The following is a 17,589-nucleotide window of genomic DNA, read 5'->3' on the forward strand; positions in this document are numbered from 1 at the left end:
AGAGGACTGAGCTGATGGGAAGGGAGCACGCAATTTTCATGGCAGCCTTCTGCATGCAGAGAAGTCACAATTCTGAGAGTGCCTCTGCCCATGTGGAGTGCCCATTTTCCACACTGTTGCCTGTCCATCTTGGCTTGGGAATTTCTTGTTCTAGCCACATGCAGGACTAAATCCTCGTCTGTATCCTAAATCCTCGTCTGTATCCTATCCTTTGCTTAGTCCTAATCAGAGGAGAATCACTGAATCAGTTGGATGTACCTATAAGTTGACTCACCAGTCACTTATGGGTTCAGTGGATCTACTCTCTTCAGTTAACCCAGAGGATTCAGGCATCCTCAGACTTTTAAATGCCAGAATGCTAATTCTTCCATGCTGTGTCAGCATCACAGATGAGAATTAGACTTCCCTTTCATGCAGAGGAGGAGGAGGAGGACCTGTTTTATGTCCCATGTAGAGATGTTTAAGTTCCCAGACTGGATAAGACCTGCATTACTTTATGGATTTCATCCACTGCCTCCCCTCATACTTCCCCTCTTTGGATGTAGACACTGGTGAAAATCATTATTTCATTTTTGCAATGAGACCATTTATCTGAGTGTAACTGCTGTGTTCATGTGTCAGTCATAGAAGGAGCATGAGGTGTGCATCTCCTCTCTTTGGTCTGTTACAGACTGCCAAAATAAAGCTGCTTCGGGTCTCTTTGGACGTATGCTATTTAAATGATGCATGCATCCTAAGAATCCGGAAACTGCACCAAAGCTGCACTTCAGTGCTTAGGAATGGAGTGTGGCTTTGGCGCGACTTCCAGACTCTTAGGACCCATGCATCATTTAAATAACATACCTCCAAAGAGACCCGAAGCAGCTTTATTTTGGCAGTCTGTAACAGGCCTTTATTTCCTGAAACCACACACAAATGGATGCATGTATATTTGTATGCATTGTATCTGATCTAATGTCAAAATTACAATTTCTTCATATTTCTTTGTGTATTTTTGAAAAAGATGCACAATGCTGAATGTGTTGCACCTGATACCACAAAAGTCTATAAATGTATAGCTTTATGAGTGCAGACTGGACCATCGATTATGCTCATTTTTGGGAAGTGAAGACGTGTGTAAATTCATTATATAAACTCAGTCACACAAATATCTTACCAAGCTCTAATAAACAATACATACACATACAGTCCCCACAAAAGACTCACTGGCACACTGTGTGTCTGGGGCCTGGAAATCTCACTTCCACCTTCTGGCAAGACAATGATGCCACAGACTGAATTTGGGTCTGAATATGGGCCATAGTAACTCCTGGTAGTAAATAGTCCAGGGGCTGAGGGGGTCTCCTTTCCCAAAGTGGGGGGTAAGGACCGGTTCTCATGGGACTGTGGGACCACAAGTCTCCTGAGCAAATCTATGGGATACGCTGCCTCCAAGAGCATTGGAGGAGTCTCTGGCTGGATGGCCATCTCTTCGGAGGACTTGGAGGGCAGAATGGGGCTGAATGGATGGCCCTTGGGGCTCCCTTATAGATCCATAAGCCTATGAAACCTACCTTACAAGGTTGTTTTGGGAGTTAATCACAAGACAATTACTATACAAGAATGGCCACCTTTTAGCAGCTTACAATAAAAATATCCGTACAATACAATAACAACATCTTTCATTATATCCCAAACCCTTCCTAACACTCCCATCCAAAATAAAATGCCATTAAATTATTGGACAGTTATTAAAATAATTATTAAAAACAGGGATAGGAGCCAAAGCCCTATGTTTGTGAATAATAATAATAACAATAAGACTTGTATTAAAACTATCCTCCCCATTTCTGATCCCTTTTGAAACCCATGTTCCCCAGAAAGAGCAGATCTGTGTAATAAGAAAACCCTCTCAGAAAAGAGACACAAAAGACACACTTCCTTCCTTTTGGCCCAAGGAGCCTGGCCTCCTTCTCTCTCTGGAGCCTCAGGAGAGAAAGAGAAGCCTCTGTTCAACTGAGGCCTCAGAGAAGGTTCTGGAACATTATTCTCCACAGTCACAAGCAGCACAAAATGGCCTCCTGAACACAAAATGGCTGCCTCTGCTTGAGCACTTGGCAGTTGACATTTGAGGCCTTCAGGGGAGTGAGAGGTTCTGAGGGGAAGAATGGAAGGAGGTCCTGGAGGGAGGGAGCCTTGGGAGATATAGGGCCTTCCTGAGATATTCAGTGTTCGCTTCCTAACAAAGGGGTTTCTGGCCTCAAAGGATTTGGGCAAACTGGATCTGAAAGACAGTAGTAGCCTTTTCTCTTGCCAATGGGATTTACAGTGTATTTCCTGGAGTGGAACTCCCAGCATCCACATGGCCAGAGAGAGGAGGGGTCCTGCCCTGCAGTAAGGTTTTACAAGTGCCTCCCTCTGAGGCTGAGAAAGTGTGACTTGCCTAAAGTCACTCAGTGGGTTTCCATGGCCAAGAGGGCATTTGAACCCTGGGCTCCAGGGCCATAGTCCAATGCTCCAGCCACTAAACCACATTGTCTCTTTCTTGAGGCTTTGTGGTTTTTTGGTGGAGTGGCTCCAAGTCATTGCCGACTTCTGGGGAGCCTCTCCTGGGGTTTTCTTGGCAAGAGTTGTTCAGAGGTTTGCCATTGCCTTCCCTGAAGCTGAGAGTGTGTGACTTCTTGCCCAAGGGACCCAGCTGGTTTCATGGTGGAGTGGGGCACTGCACCACACTGCCTCCCATTCCCATGTACAACCTGAGAAATAAGTGCAGACTCTTTTTGTTCTTTATTTGTGTGTTAAAGTCGTTTCTAACTTATGGAAACCCTAAGGCATCCTTATCATGGGGTTTCCTTGGCAGGTTTCTTCAGAGAGGGCTTGCCATTGCCATCCCCTGAGGCTGAGAGTGTGTGACTTGCCAAGGGTCACCTAAGTCCAAAACACACTGCAGCAATAATCCAATCTGAGACTGCTTTAACTGCCCTGCCTCAGTGCTAGGGAATTCTGCGAAATGTAGTTTTGTGAGACATTGAGCCTTCTCTTTCAGAGACCTCTGGTGTCACAATAAACTCCAATTCCCAGGAGTCCCTAGCACTGGGCCAGGGCAGTTAAAGCACTCTCAAACTGGACTATTTCTGCCATGTGTTTTGGACCTTTCTTGGCTGCAAACTGTCCATAGCCTGCAATGCATCTCCTAATTCTGTTGGCAGTCCCTCCCTCCCAACACTTTCTCATTTCCCCCAAAACCAGCGCAAAGCTGGAAGATGGAAAGAGGTTTTAAAGCAGCATTTAAATCTGCCATATTTGTTTTTAAAAGACTAAATGTCCCAAATGCTATTATCAGTTTTGTAGCTATTATTACAGAAAGACGTAGAGTGCAAACTCCTCAAGTACCTTGATTTTCTGGAGTGAGATGGGCTTTTCCAACTGACTCACTGTGATGATCTCCGGTGGTCCAAGCAGCCAAACTGCGGCCCTGGAATAATAATAATAATAATAATAATAATAATAATAATAATAATAATTTAAACCCCTCTCTTCAGCCAAAATGCTATCAGAGTGGCTTACAAATTGTTAATAAACAATTAGATATTATGGCTCTTAGCTCAGCAGACCCTTAACTTCCTTAAATCTCGCTGCCATCATCCAGTGAATTATAAAAGGACTTCCCTTAACCTACACTGGGACCAGTTAAGGAACCTTATTCCTACTTCTTTACTGATCTTCCCAAGCATCAACTGAGCCAAGAGATGTGTAAAAGCAGCGTTGAGTAGTAGATACTCCAAGGAGATATTTACTATAAATAACAAAATATAACTGAAATATAAGTCATACAAGATATTAAGAGTCTTGCAGGTACAATATTTGTAAGTATATAATATTCAATTGATACAAGCTATTAAAATAATAAATAAACCTAAGTGTCCAATTCTGAGACTAACTTCCAAGATCCGCTCTTTAACTCTCTCTCTCGATCTCCAACCGACACAATTTCCCCAACTGTCTCTTGGTCTCTCAGGCCTTATATCTCCTTCTCACGGAAGCTTCCAGAAGAACCTTTATCTTGCTCTCTGATTGGTCAAGTGAGCCTTCCGTAGCAGTGATGTCATTCTGTGTGGGATGTGGGAGGAACTGGGACTCTAGCCAATCAGGGCCAGGGATGGTGGGAGGGACTGGGATTTTAGCCAATGGCAGCCCCTCAGAGTGTCCTCAGGAGGACTTCTTCTGTTCCTAAAAGAGCATTGAACCCATGGCTTTGAGGCGGGGTTGGTCCTCCATTTTGATGCAGTGAGGCTCCTGGTTTGGAGCCACCATAAAAGGAGGCCATTCCTAATGGCTGAATATGTGGTCTTTCTATTTTCATTGCCAGGGACGGGAAGAGGGCCCTCTAGTGTTCTCTGCCTCCAAAAAGAACTTGACCTCCATAAAGACTAGAAATCAAATAAATAAATAAATAAATAAATCTGCTGATTGGGTGACGCTGCCCTAGACTTCTGTCAGTTTAGTAAAGCAGATTGGGAAGACCTCCAGGGAAGAGCTTTCATTGCCAAACAAATAATTCCATCCCAGGAGAAATCTAGATGACCAGGAACAGAGATTGCAGCCTTGCCTTTCCCTGTCACCCTTTCTTGAAGATCCAGGTAGCTAAGGAAAAGAGAAGGGATGATATTCCAATATGTCCCACTCTATTGATATCCTGAAGTGATCAAATCATATTTGATATTTACCATGTGCTTCCCTCCTTAATCAGTCTCTGGATAAGGGCTATTTTTTATTGCAGATCACCTTTTGGGATGTCGCAGTGCTCTTCACAGAAGAGGAAAGGCCATTCTTGAGTCTGAAGCAGAAATCTTTACAAAGGATTTGGAAACCATGCCCTATGAGGAAGGACTTAGGGAACTAGGGGTGTATAGCGTGGAGAAGAGAAGGTTAAGAGGTGATATGATAGCACTGTTTAAATATTTGAAAGGATGTCATATTGAGGAGGGAATAAGCTTGTTTTCTGCTGCTCTAGGGACTAGAATGCGGAACAATGGATGCAAAGTGCAGGAAAAGAGATTCTACCTAAATATTAGGAGGAACTTCCTGACAGAAAGGGCTGTTTGACAGTGGAACAAACTCCCTCAGAGATTTTGGTGCAGTCTCCTTCCTTGGAGGTCTTTAAGCAGAGGTTGGATGGCCATCTGTCAGGGATGCTTCGACTGAGAGTTCCTGCATGGCAGAATGGGGTTGGACTGAATGGTCCTTGGGGTCTCTTCCAACTCTATGAGTTGTAATTCATTTTGGTTGCATCTACACTGCAGAAATAGTCCACCTTTAACTGCCATGGCTTTCAGTGATATGGAATTCTGGGATTTGTAGTTGTGTGACTGTACAGAGGCATTCCAGGGGGAAAAGTCACTGTGTGCTCAATAGACTATAGCAGTGTTTCCTAAATTTGATCCCAGGATTACAGCTCCCCCGTTTACTGACCAGTAATGTCCAAACCACTTGGAAGACCAGAGTTTGTGAAACACTGGTCACTACAGCAAAGCCTTTGACTGCATAGATCATGAAAGGCTATGGAAAGCCCTTAAAGCCATGGGAGAGCCAACACCTCTGATAGTCCTGAGGAGGAATCTGTACTCAGGACAAGAGGCTACTGTCAGAACAGAACATGGAGAAACAGAATAGTTCTCAATTGGCAAAAGCCTGAATCTTATCACCCCAACTGTTCAGTTTACATGCAGAAAATAAATGAAGAGCTGGTTTGAAAAGGAGGAGGGAAGATAAGAGGAAGGAACATCAGCAGTCTTAAGATACATGGATGATACAATACTACTATCGGAAAACACCACGGACTTGAAACAATTACTAAGGAAGGTCAAGGAAGAAATCTCAAAGGCAGCTTTGTTACTGAACATAAAGAAAACAAAAATAATGTCTAGGGAAGATCTACATAAATCCAACCTAAATAATGAGGAAGTTAAAAGGTTTCTTGTATCTTGGAGCAAACATTGATCACAATGGGAAACTGCAGTCAAGAAATCAAAACAAGACTATGAATGGGAAGGGTAGCCATGAAGGGACTGGAAAGGTCCTAAAGTCAAAAGATATACAACTGAACACTAATCAGTCCATTGTATTCCCCGTTACAATGTACGGCTGTGAGAGCTGGGCAGTGATGAAAGTGGATGAGAAGAACATCAATTCATTTGAGATGTGGTGCTGGAGAAGAGGGCTGAGGATACCACAGACAGTCAAAACGACAAACAAATGGGTCCGAGAACAGACCAAGCCTGAAATCTCCCCGGAAGCCAAAATGACTAAACTGAGTCTGTTGTATTTTGGCCACATCATGAGGAGACATGGATAATTAAAAAGGAGAATAATGCTATGAAAGGTAGAAGGGAGTAGAAAGAGAGGAAGGCCGCATGCCAAATGGCTAGACATAATTCGGGAGGTTATGGGGCTGAATCAAGGGAACCTGAGCAGAGCAATGGAGGATAGAGGGATTTGGAGGTGGCTCATCCACAGCGTTGCTGTGAGTCGAAGGCAGCTAATAACAACAAAGCAAGTAAAGACTTAAAGGTTTTATTTCAGCATCAGCTTCTGTGGGTTGTGATTCATTTTGGCTGCATCAACACTGCAAAAATCATCTCATCTGACACCACTTTAACTGCCCTGGCTCAATGCTATGGGATTCTGGGAATTATAGTTTTGTGAGTTTTTTGTTAGCCTTCTCTGTTCAGAAAGCTCTGGTGCCACAACAAACTATAGTTCGCAGGATTCCATAGCATTGAGCCATGGTAGTCGAAGTGGTGCCAAACTGGATTATTTCTGCAGTGCAGATACAGTCTTTCTCAGATGCTTGGAGTACAGTATTCTAAGATCATATGCACACACACACACACACACATGCATATAGACATATACATACACATGCACACACAATTAAATGATTGTAGATTGAGATCAGAATGAAAAAAGGATGGAGGCAATAGCTATTATAATACTATTATAGGTGATATCTCTCTCTCTCTGGCTTTGCTTCGCGAACGAAGATTCAGGAAGGACTCATTTGTACAAGCGCGTTGGTGATTAAAAAGGCCAATCTGGGACAAACAGGTCCAGTTGCAGAAAGCACAGTGGAAAGTCTCCTTGGGTGATGTTTCCGGGTTGTGGTTCTTTCTGTGTTGTTGTTTCTCTTCTAGACTCGTTCAGCGTGAGCTTTCGAAAAAGGCTGCAGCATCGTGGATTGTGCATCTCCATGCCTCCCGATGAGAGGCCATGGCAGACCGTTGTTGGTGATCAATTTGGCCAAGCCTGAGATGTTGTTTCAGGTAGTCCTTGTATCTTTTCTTTGGGGCACCCCTCTTACGCTGACCTGTGGCAAGTTCACCATAGAATACTATTTTTGGGAGGCGATGGTCCTCCATCCTAGAAATGTGTCCTGCCCAGTGCAGCTGCGTCCTCAATAGCATGGCCTCAATGCTGGTGATCTCTGCTTGCTCAAGGACAGCAACATCTGTCACATACTCAGTCCAGTGTGTATTTAGAATTGTGCATAAACAGCGCTGATGAAAGTGTTCAAGGAGTCGTAGGTGTTGGCGATAGATGACCCATGTTTCAGACCCGTAGAGGAGAACAGCAAGTACAATGGCTCTATACACACTGATTTTTGTGCTTCGCCTCAAGTGTTTGTTACTCCAGACTCTTTTGTGAAGCCTTCCCAATGCACTATATGCCTTTGCCAGTCTGTGATCGATCTCTTTATCAATCTTGGCGTCTGAGGAGTTGATGCTTCCCAGGTAGGTGAACTGCTGGACAGACTTAAGCACAGATGTGCCTACAGTGATGTGGGGATGGTAGTGTTCTTCCTGAGGTGCCGGCTGGTAGAAAACTTCCATTTTCTTCAGACTGACTTCCAGCCCAAAGAGCTCTGCAGCTGTTGCAAAACAAGATGTGAGGCGCTGCAGAGCTGCTTCCGTATGGGCAACGAGGGCAGCATCGTCAGCAAAAAGCAGCTCACAGACTAGATAGTTTAGAGTCTTAGTGCGGGCCCTCAGGCGGCTTAAGTTAAACAGGCTACCATCAGTACGGTAACGTATATAAATGCCGTCTTCTTCTTTGAGATCTGCCGTAGCCCTTTGGAGCATCATGCTGAAGAAGACTGTAAACAGAGTTGGAGCGAGAACACAACCTTGTTTCACACCATTAGTTATTGGAAAGGGATCCGAGAGAGCATCACTATATCTGACTTGACCTTGCTGGCCTTCATGTAGCAGGATGATCACTTTGAGGAATTTGGGGGGGCATCCTAATCGTTCCAAGATCTGCCACAGACCTTTTCTACTCACAGTGTCGAAGGCTTTGGTGAGGTTGACAAATGTTACATTGGCCCATTATAAACGGGCACCCTAGCATGGATTCAGTCCATACTAGGGTTAGAAAGGGGCGTCTCTTCCAGACGCCCCTAACCCTAGTACGGACTGAGTCCGTACGAAATGGTGGCGGCCATTCCACACGGCCGCCGCCATCTTGATGTAGCGGACGCGCTGCGTCCGCACGACGCACTCTGGAAATGACGCCGCGAGTGCGCGCTTCGGCACTTGTGGCGTCTCTTCCAGGGCACAGGAAGGAGCGTGATTTTTGCACTCCTTTGCATCATCCAGGAACTGCACCGTTTAGCTGCTGCGGTTTCTGGATGCTGCAACCAGCGGCGGCAGCAGACTGCCGCTTTTCAGCGGTCTGTAACCTGCCATAGAGTCCTTTGTTCTGCTCTCGATATTTCTCTTGCAGTTGTCTAAGGGCAAATACCATGTCTGTAGTGCTCCTATTAGCTCTAAAGCCGCATTGGCTTTCAGGGAAAAGTTCTTCTGCAATAGCAGGGACTAATCTGTTCAGCAGTATCCTTGCAAGGATTTTTCCAGCAATGGAGAGCAGTGTTATACCTCGATATTTTGAGCAATCCGATTTTGCTCCTTTTTTCTTGTACAGGGTGATGATTACTGCATCTTGGAGATCTGATGGCAGTTCGCCGTTTTCCCAGCAATTCACAAGGAGCTCATGGAGTTTAGCATGACCTCCGTGTTTCCAAGCTTCAGGTGGAATTCAATCAATCCTTGCCATTTTTCATCTGCTGTATGGCCTTAACAGTTTTTTCCAAAGTGGGAGCTATGTCCAATTCCTTCTTCATCAGTTGTTGTGTCATATGTTGAATAGCTGAGTCTTGGACTACTCGGTTGGCACTAAAGAGGCTTTGGAAATGTTCAGCCCATCGGTTCAGAATGGAAGCTTTATCTGTGATTAGTGTTTGACCATCTGTACTGTATAGGGAGCTTTGGATCTGATATGTAGGTCCAAACACTACTTTAAGAGCTTCATAAAATCCTCTGGAATCAACCCAGATCTGCACAACATTGTGTCTTTTCTGGTAAACTGATCCACCACTTGTTTTGAATGTCTCGGAGTTTTCGTTGGAGTTGACTACATGCGAGGCGAAAGGCTGCTTTTTTGACATGGCAAGATGGCTGGGCGAGGTGTGCCTGGTGAGCAGTTCTCTTCTTTGCCAACAGCTCCTGGATCTCTTGGTTGTTTTCATCAAACCAGTCTTGGTTTTTCTTGAGGGAGAACTCTAACGATTCTTCCGCAGATTGCAGGATGCTGTTTTTGATATGTTGCCAAAGCGCTGTAGGAGAAGAGTCTACAGGATGGTCTTCAAGTTTGTTTGCAAGTTTGCCTGGAAGTTGTCTCTTATGGCAGATTGCTGAAGATTGTTGACTTTGAGTCTCCTCTTTAGGATGCCACCCCTCTTAGGTTTGAGCTGAAAATGAAGATTTAGTTTGCATCTTACAAGGCGAGGATCATTCTGCACTGGGCATCACTCGGGTATGACGGACATCGCGGATATTTCTCTGGCGCACTAGGATATAGTCAATGAGGTGCCAGTGTTTGGATCGGGGATGCATCCAGGTTGCCTTCAGGTTATCTTTCTGCTGAAAGATGATGTTTGTAATAGTCAGCTGCTGTTCTGCACAAAACTCTAGCAGCAGGCGTCCATTATCATTACAGTTTCCAACACCATGCTTGCCTAAAACACCTTTCCAGGTTTCGAAGTTCTTTCCTACTCTGGCATTGAAGTCACCAAGGATAATGATTTTGTCTTCTTCAGGGACTTTCTGTATGAGGTGGCGTAGGTCTGAGTAGAATTTGTCTTTCTCCACAGGGTCGGCTTGCATAGTTGGGGCATATATACTGAAGAGAACAACATGTGGGAGGCGTAAGGAGATAATGCGATCAGAGTGTCCTGTTGGCAAGGTTTCGAGTTTGGAGGCAATAGAGTTTTTGATCATGAAGCCTACACCTGAAAGATGTTTTTCAGTTTTGGGTTTGCCAGACCAATAGAGTGTGTAGCCGGCACCGTGTTCTTTAAGGCTGCCTTCCTCGTGGAGACGACCGAACTTCACTAAGAGCAGTGATGTCAATGTTAAGTCATGACAGTTCATGGGCTATTAGGGCAGAACGACGCTCAGGACGTCCACTATCTGCAGAATCTTGCATGGTTCTGATGTTCCAGCATGCAAGCGTTAGTCTATTTGCACCTTTGGTGGCTGGTGTGTGCCTTTGTCTCTTTGTCTTTGTTTGACCGCATCAGAAGATGCCCACTGGCCACAGCTAGCCAACCGGGTTGTTGGGGATGAGCTTTCTTTAGGCCACCTTTTGTAGGTCCCTCTCCATATGGAGCAAGCAGTGCTCTCTTTTAAAAAGGCTGCTTGGTCATTCAGGATGCTGCCGAACAAGACTGTCACCCCCTGGTCAGTCTCAAGCGACCAAAGTCCTGAACCGCCTGCATGCAGGGTTGGGTCTGCGGCTTCCAGTGCATCTTTACACCTGCCGTTTTGTCCCTCACCTATCGCTACAGGGCTTTTTCAGAGACTGGATGTATCCTTGGAGCCTGAGAAATGGATTTTTCTGGTGGAGCGCAGCGTGCACAGAACTGGCCTCTCACCCTTTAAACCAGAGGTTTGTCTGCTGAGGCCTTGACAAGCATGGACGGTGGCAGCGAGGTCCTCGGGTCGTAGGTTTGATTAGAGTTTCCTTCTCTTAGATGGTTGACCTTGCAGGGTTAGACAAGCACCATCTGCCTGGGTTTGAGATTAGAGTTTGCCTTCTCCTAGGATGGTTGCCATAAGGCTAGAGAGCCCATCGTGCCCTTTGGCACTCTTGGTCAGACCCTTCGGTTGTGACCTGTCTGGCATGGGAGGCCCTGCCGGTGGCTATTATACCACCGCCAGCATAGCTCACAACATCATTAGGGTGCGCAAGCCTCTCCCCCACGACAAGAGGGCGTTACATCTATGGATCTTTCTCTGAAACCTCAATATCTCTGGCCAAGGTGGAGCTGGCAATATGTGTTTTTTTCCATTCCTTTAAAGCAGTGACCCCCAAACTATGCCCTTTATGAAATTTTGGACTCCAGCTCCCAGAAGCCTCAGCCATGTTGGCCAACAATCTGGGATTCTGGGAGCTGAAGTCCAAAATCCCTGAAAGGGTACAGTTTGGGGACCCCTGCTTTAAAACAATGGTTCCCAAACTTTAGCCCTCCATATGTTGGGGTTTGTAGTTCAGTGAGGCCTAAGACCTCTCTGGCTGAATCTTCTAAATTCCCCTTCCTCAACTGCAAATCCCAGCATGCAACAGGAAGCAGCCAGAGCAGTTAAAGTGGAATAGCAACAGTTTAAGAATATAGTGTGACAATCTCCTAAAAGCTCTCTGGCTACGAAGTCTAAACGCCTTTCCCCTATACTGAAAATCCCAGAATGCAAGAGGCATCCAGAGCAACTGAAGTGGAATAGCAATGCTTTAAGAGTGTAGTGTGATAGAACTGCAAACCCCAGAATGCAAGAGCAGGAAGCCAGAGCAGTCAAAGTGGAATAGCAATGCTAATATCCTCAGTCCACACTTAACTCCAAAACCCCAGAATGCAAGAGGAGGCAGCCAGAGCAGTTACAGCTCTATGATTCTATGATTCAACCCCAGAATGCAAGAGGAGGAAGCCAGAGCAGTCAAAGTGGAATAGCAATGCTAATCCACACTTAACTCCAAAACCCCAGAATGCAAGAAGAGGCAGCCAGAGTAGTAAGAATGGAACAGGAGAACTATATGTAGAGCCTGATGTGGCATAGTGGTTTGAGTGTTTTGGATAACAACTCTGGAGACCAGGGTTCGATTCCCAGCTTGGCCATGGAAACCCACTGGGTGACTTTGCCCAAGTCACACTCTCTCAGCCTCAGGGGAAGGCAATGGCAAACCCCCTCTGAACAAATCTGTGAAGAAAACCTCAAGATAGGGTCACCCAAAGCCAGAAATGACTTGAAGACACACAACAAACAAATGAAAGAATGTAGTGCAGTAATCTTATCTAGTCTCTGGAGCAGCAGAAAACAAGCTTGCTCTCTCCTCAATATAAGATCCCTTTGAATATTTAAACAGGGCTATCATATCCCTTCTTAACCTTCTCTTCTTCAGGCTAAACATCCCCAGCTCCCCATGTCTCCCCTCACAGGGCTTTATGGTTTCCACAAACACCGAATCCCCCAAACGCCGCAGGCCTCCCACTCCCACGGAACCTAGGTCCAAAACACACTGCAGAAACGATTTCGCTGCCCTGGCTCAATGCTATGGAGCTCTGGGAACTGTAGTTTTGTGAGACATTAAGCCTCAGATGAGAGGTCTGGGGCCACAGCCAACTACAATTCCCAGGATTCCCACAGCATTCAGTCTCCTATGGCAGTTAAAAGTGGTGCACAGCTGGACTCTTTCTGCAGTGGATGCAGCCATGTTCTTTCCCACAAGCCTTCAGAGGAGAGCAAGTGCCTTGTTCTAAAGGCATCTCATGAACCCTTGCTTTGAGGACTGTTTGAATGAAGACCGCTTTCACTGCCCTGGCTCAGTGTTAGGGGAATTCTGGGAACTGTAGTTTTGTGAGACATTGAGCCATTTCTGTCAGAGAGAGCTCTGGGGCCACAATAAACTACAGTTCCCTGGATTCCTTAGCACTGAGCCAGGGCAGTTAAAACAGTCTCAAAGTGAGCTATTTCTGCAGTGTGTTTTGCCTCAATGTCTCACAAAATTAAGAGTTCCCAGAATTCCCTAGCATTGAACCAAGGAAGTTAAAGCGGCCTCAAACTGGGTTATCCCTGCAGTGCATTTTGGACCTCCATTGAATCCTATCACTAAGGGATAACAATGGGCTCAAAACAAACATAGTGCAGAAATAACCCAGTTTGGGACCGCTTTAACTGCCCTGCCCTGCCCTAATACTAGGGGATTCTGGGAGCTGTAGTTTTATGAGGCATCTATCTTCCTCTATCAGAGAGGTCTACTGCCCCAATAAAACTACACTTCCCAGGATTCCCAAGCACTGAGCCAGGACAGTTAATGCAGCCTCTAACTGGGTTATTCCTGCAGTGTATTTGGGACCTATATGTCTCCCAAAACTACACTTCCCAGAATCCCCCAGCACTGAATCCAGGGCAGTTAAGGCGGAATGAAAGTGGGCTATTCCTGCTCCCCAGAATTCCCCAGCATTGAAGCCTGAGCAGTTAAAGCGGATTGTTTCTGCAGTGGCTCAAACGTCTCCCAAAACTACATTTCCCAGAATCCCCTTCGCATTGAAGCCAGGGCAGTGAAAGCGCTCTCCAAGCGGGAAATCCCTGCCTTGGGAAGACCTTGTGCTCCCTTCCCCTTCCAGGCCACGTTCCGACCCCAGTGCCCCCCTGCCCTTCCTAGGCCTCCCTCTCCCCTCGCAGACCCCAAGGCCCACCTTCTCCATGGCGACCGAAGGATGGACGGAGGGCCAGCTCAATCCTCACCTCCAAAAGCACCGCACTCACTCAACTCGCGCCTTTCAGCTCCTGACTCCGCCTTTTGGAAACTGGTAGAACTCTCCGGCCCCGCCCCTCGCTTCCCATTGGCTCTCCCTTAGGATACGCCCTTTCCTTGTTTCCCCGCCTCCCTGCCTTCTCACTTTTCTTTCTCCTTCCCTGTCCGTCTTCTCTAAGTTCCACCTCCTCTACAATCTTATTGGCCTCCTAAGAGGCAGAGAAGAGTTCACTCAAGCCAATAAGAATGGGGAGGAGGTGGGACTTAGAGAAGACGGACAGAGAGCAGAGAAACGTTGCGTTTGATGGGCAGGAGGGGCGGGACTTAAGAGAGCGGGGGTGTTTTTCGGCTCCTGATTGGGCCCCGAAAGGACCCGCCTCCAGGGAGTCAGTAACCAGTCTTAGCGCGCTCCTATTGGCCGGGAAAGGCTCCGACGTCATCAGTAGCTCTGCCCATTGGGTGAATTCCCTGCCACTATCATCGCCATTAGTTTCAGGCTTTTCTTTTTCCCTCTCCATGCTACTAAATGGGCAAAAATAAATAACAGAATAATAGGGAAGAAGGAAAGCTGGTTTCACCTCACAGCCCAAAACACACTGTAGAAATAATCCAGTTTGAGACCACTTTGACTGCCTTGGCTCAATGCTAGGGGATTCTGGGAACTGTAGTTCTGTCAGACATTCAGCTTTCTCTGTCAGAAAGAGTTCTGGTGCCACAATAAACTACATTTCCCAGGATTCCTTAGCACCGAGGCAGGGCAGTTAAAGAAGCCTCAAACTGGATTATTTCTGAAGTGTTCTTTGGGACCTCTGTCTCACAAAACTACATTTCCCAGGATTCCCTAGCACTGAGGCAGGGCAGTTAAAGAGGCCTCAAACTGGATTATTTCTGAAGTGTTCTTTGGAACCTCTATGTCTCACAAAACTACATTTCCCAGGATTCCTTAGCACCGAGGCAGGGCAGTGAAAGAGGTCTCAAACTGGGTTATTTCTGAAGTGTTCTTTGGAACCTCTATGTTTCACAAAACTACATTTCCCAGGATTCCCTAGCACTGAGGCAGGGCAGTGAAAGAGGCCTCAAACTGGATTATTTCTGAAGTGTTCTTTGGAACCTCTATGTTTCACAAAACTACATTTCCCAGGATTCCCTAGCACTGAGGCAGGGCAGTTAAAGAGGCCTCAAACTGGATTATTTCTGAAGTGTTCTTTGGAACCTCTATGTCTCACAAAACTACATTTCCCAGGATTCCTTAGCACCGAGGCAGGGCAGTGAAAGAGGTCTCAAACTGGGTTATTTCTGAAGTGTTCTTTGGAACCTCTATGTCTCACAAAACTACATTTCCCAGGATTCCTTAGCACCGAGGCAGGGCAGTGAAATAGGTCTCAAACTGGATTATTTCTGAAGTGTTCTTTGGGACCTCTATGTCTCACAAAACTACATTTCCCATTATTCCCTAGCACTGAGGCAGGGCAGTGAAAGAGGCTTCAAACTGGATTATTTCTGAAGTGTTCTTTGGGACCTCTATGTCTCACAAAACTACATTTCCCAGGATTCCTTAGCAGTGAGGCAGGGCAGTTAAAGAGGCCTCAACTGTCTCACAAAACTACATTTCCCAGGATTCCCTAGCACCGAGGCAGGGCAGTGAAAGAGGTCTCAAACTGGATTGTTTCTGAAGTGTTCTTTGGGACCTCTATGTCTGACAAAACTACATTTCCTAGGATTCCCTAGCAGTGACTATACAATCTCACCACAAATGAACCTTTAGACCTATAGCAAGCACATTTCCTATTTTTGTACTAATTATTTCATGTAGGTGTTAAACAGCATTGGTGACAGGATGAAGCCCTGAATATCGTCAGATTTAAACTCCCATTTAGAGGACCAACTGTCCCCAAGCATCTCTATCTGGAATCTGCTTGAGAGACAAGAACAGAACCACTGCAATGCATTGCCCCCGATCCCCAATTCCTTCAGGCGTTCCAGAAGGATACCATGATCAATGGTATCGAGACACTGAGAGGTCCAAGAGCACCAGCAGGCTCACACTTCCCCTGTTGATACTCAAGCGAAGATCGTCTACTAAGGTGACCATAGCAGTCTCAACTCCGTATCCCATCCTGAAGCCAGTTTGAAATGGGTCTAGATAATTGCATTCTTCCAAGACTACTTGGAGTTGAAGAGCAACTGTCCTCTCAATCACCTTGCTTAGAAATGGAAGATGGGAGACCGATCTGTAATTGTTCATGTCCAAGGAATCTAGGGAGAGCTTTTTCAGAAGCAGCTGTACCACCATTTCTTTTAAGCAAGATGAAACATAGCCCGTCCTAAGAGTGAGTCCTAAGTGCATCTCTTCCTTGGATGACCAACCATGAAGGGCAAGGGTTGAGAGGGCAAGTTGTCTTCCTCACACTTCCAAGGAGCTTGTCCACATCCTCAGTACTCACAGATTCAAATTGATCCAGTATGATCTTATTCATGGAGTCACTGGAGACCTCACTTATAGCCTCTGCAATAATGTCGGCATCCAAGTCATCTCTTATCTGATAGGTTTTATGTGCAAAATGGTCAATTAAAGCATCACAGTGAGCTGTGATAGCTCTTATAATGGGTTCTTGGGGGTGGGTACATCAGTATGATCCAAGATGACCCCCCCCAACTTCAACAGTCCCATTAAATTTTTCTTTCCTTGGCACTTTCACTCCTTCCTTCCTTCCTTCCTTCCTTCCTTCCTTCCTTCCTTCCTTTCACCTCCAGCCAGCCAGGCAGAGAGCTGAGCCAAGCCAGAAGCAACCCTTTCTCTCCCCCAATTCCTCCAGGGGCCAAAGAAGGCAGCAAAGGCAAGGCAGCAGTGAAAGGGGCATGGCCAGATCCTCCCCCCCCCCCGCCCCGAAGCCAGAGGACGCCAGCCTGGAGAGAGCCCTCTCCCTTAACATCCCTGGCTCCCGGTGGCAGGAACACGGTGGTGACTGGTGGCTGTGGGTGCCACTATAAAGGGTCCCTTCAGCCTGCCCCGGGAACAACCCTCACCGGTCCAAGGCCAGAGGATGCCAATTGGCTGTTCTCTTTTTCCTTGTGTACTATTATTTCCTATGTTCTTGGACAGATCTGTGGTGGGACACTTGGAGGGAGATGGGCATGGACAAGGAGGATATCATTCAGATGGCGAATTGGGGGAGGCAAGAGAGATTGATTGTGGAGTGGCTATACAAGTTGTGTGGGGTAGAGGAAGATATGGTGCTAACAGGGTGAAATGCCATTACAGAGGAAGGAGAGATCGATGTTTGATATCTCTCTTCCGTTCCATTCACCCTGCTATCCCAAAAGAGCTGGAGAGCATACCAAATTAACCACAGAACCTTTCCCTACTCTTGTGTAATGCCAGGTCAGTCAAAAATAAGACGCACATAGTCCATTATCTCCTTCTGGACGAAGAGGCTGACCTGGCTTGTTTCACGGAGACCTGGCTGGGTGATGATAGGTCAGCCACCTGGGATCACGCCTTACCAGCCAGGTTCTCCGTCAGTGAGGAGGTAAGGGGACGTTGCTTTGGTCCATAAAGACAATCTCTCTTTGGCCAGGATACCTATCCGTAAGATGGACCACATCGAATGTATTTACCTCAGCTTAAAGACCAGGGAAAGTCTGGGGATTCTGTTGGTTGACCATCCACCCCATTGCTTAACAGACTCCCTAGCCAATCTGACACAACTTGTCTCGGAGCTGCTGCTGGAGTCGCCTAGGCTC

The 17,589-nt window shown here is 46.3% G+C and overlaps 1 long non-coding RNA gene across 1 annotated transcript in view; it reads right to left on the reverse strand.

Moving 5' to 3' along the window:
* LOC149290501 (uncharacterized) overlaps positions 1-13,835 on the reverse strand; it is a 185,101-nt gene extending 171,266 nt beyond the window's left edge. Inside the window, exon 1 of the long non-coding RNA XR_016277229.1 lies at positions 13,787-13,835. This is a non-coding gene — a long non-coding RNA (uncharacterized LOC149290501). The remainder of the gene's footprint in view (positions 1-13,786) is intronic.
* Positions 13,836-17,589: the final 3,754 nt, after the last annotated feature.

This window comes from Sceloporus occidentalis, unplaced genomic scaffold (genome assembly GCF_023333645.1).
Source record: "Sceloporus occidentalis isolate IW3139 unplaced genomic scaffold, rSceOcc1.0.p SCAF_39, whole genome shotgun sequence".
NCBI classification, from domain to species: Eukaryota; Metazoa; Chordata; class Lepidosauria; order Squamata; family Phrynosomatidae; genus Sceloporus; species Sceloporus occidentalis.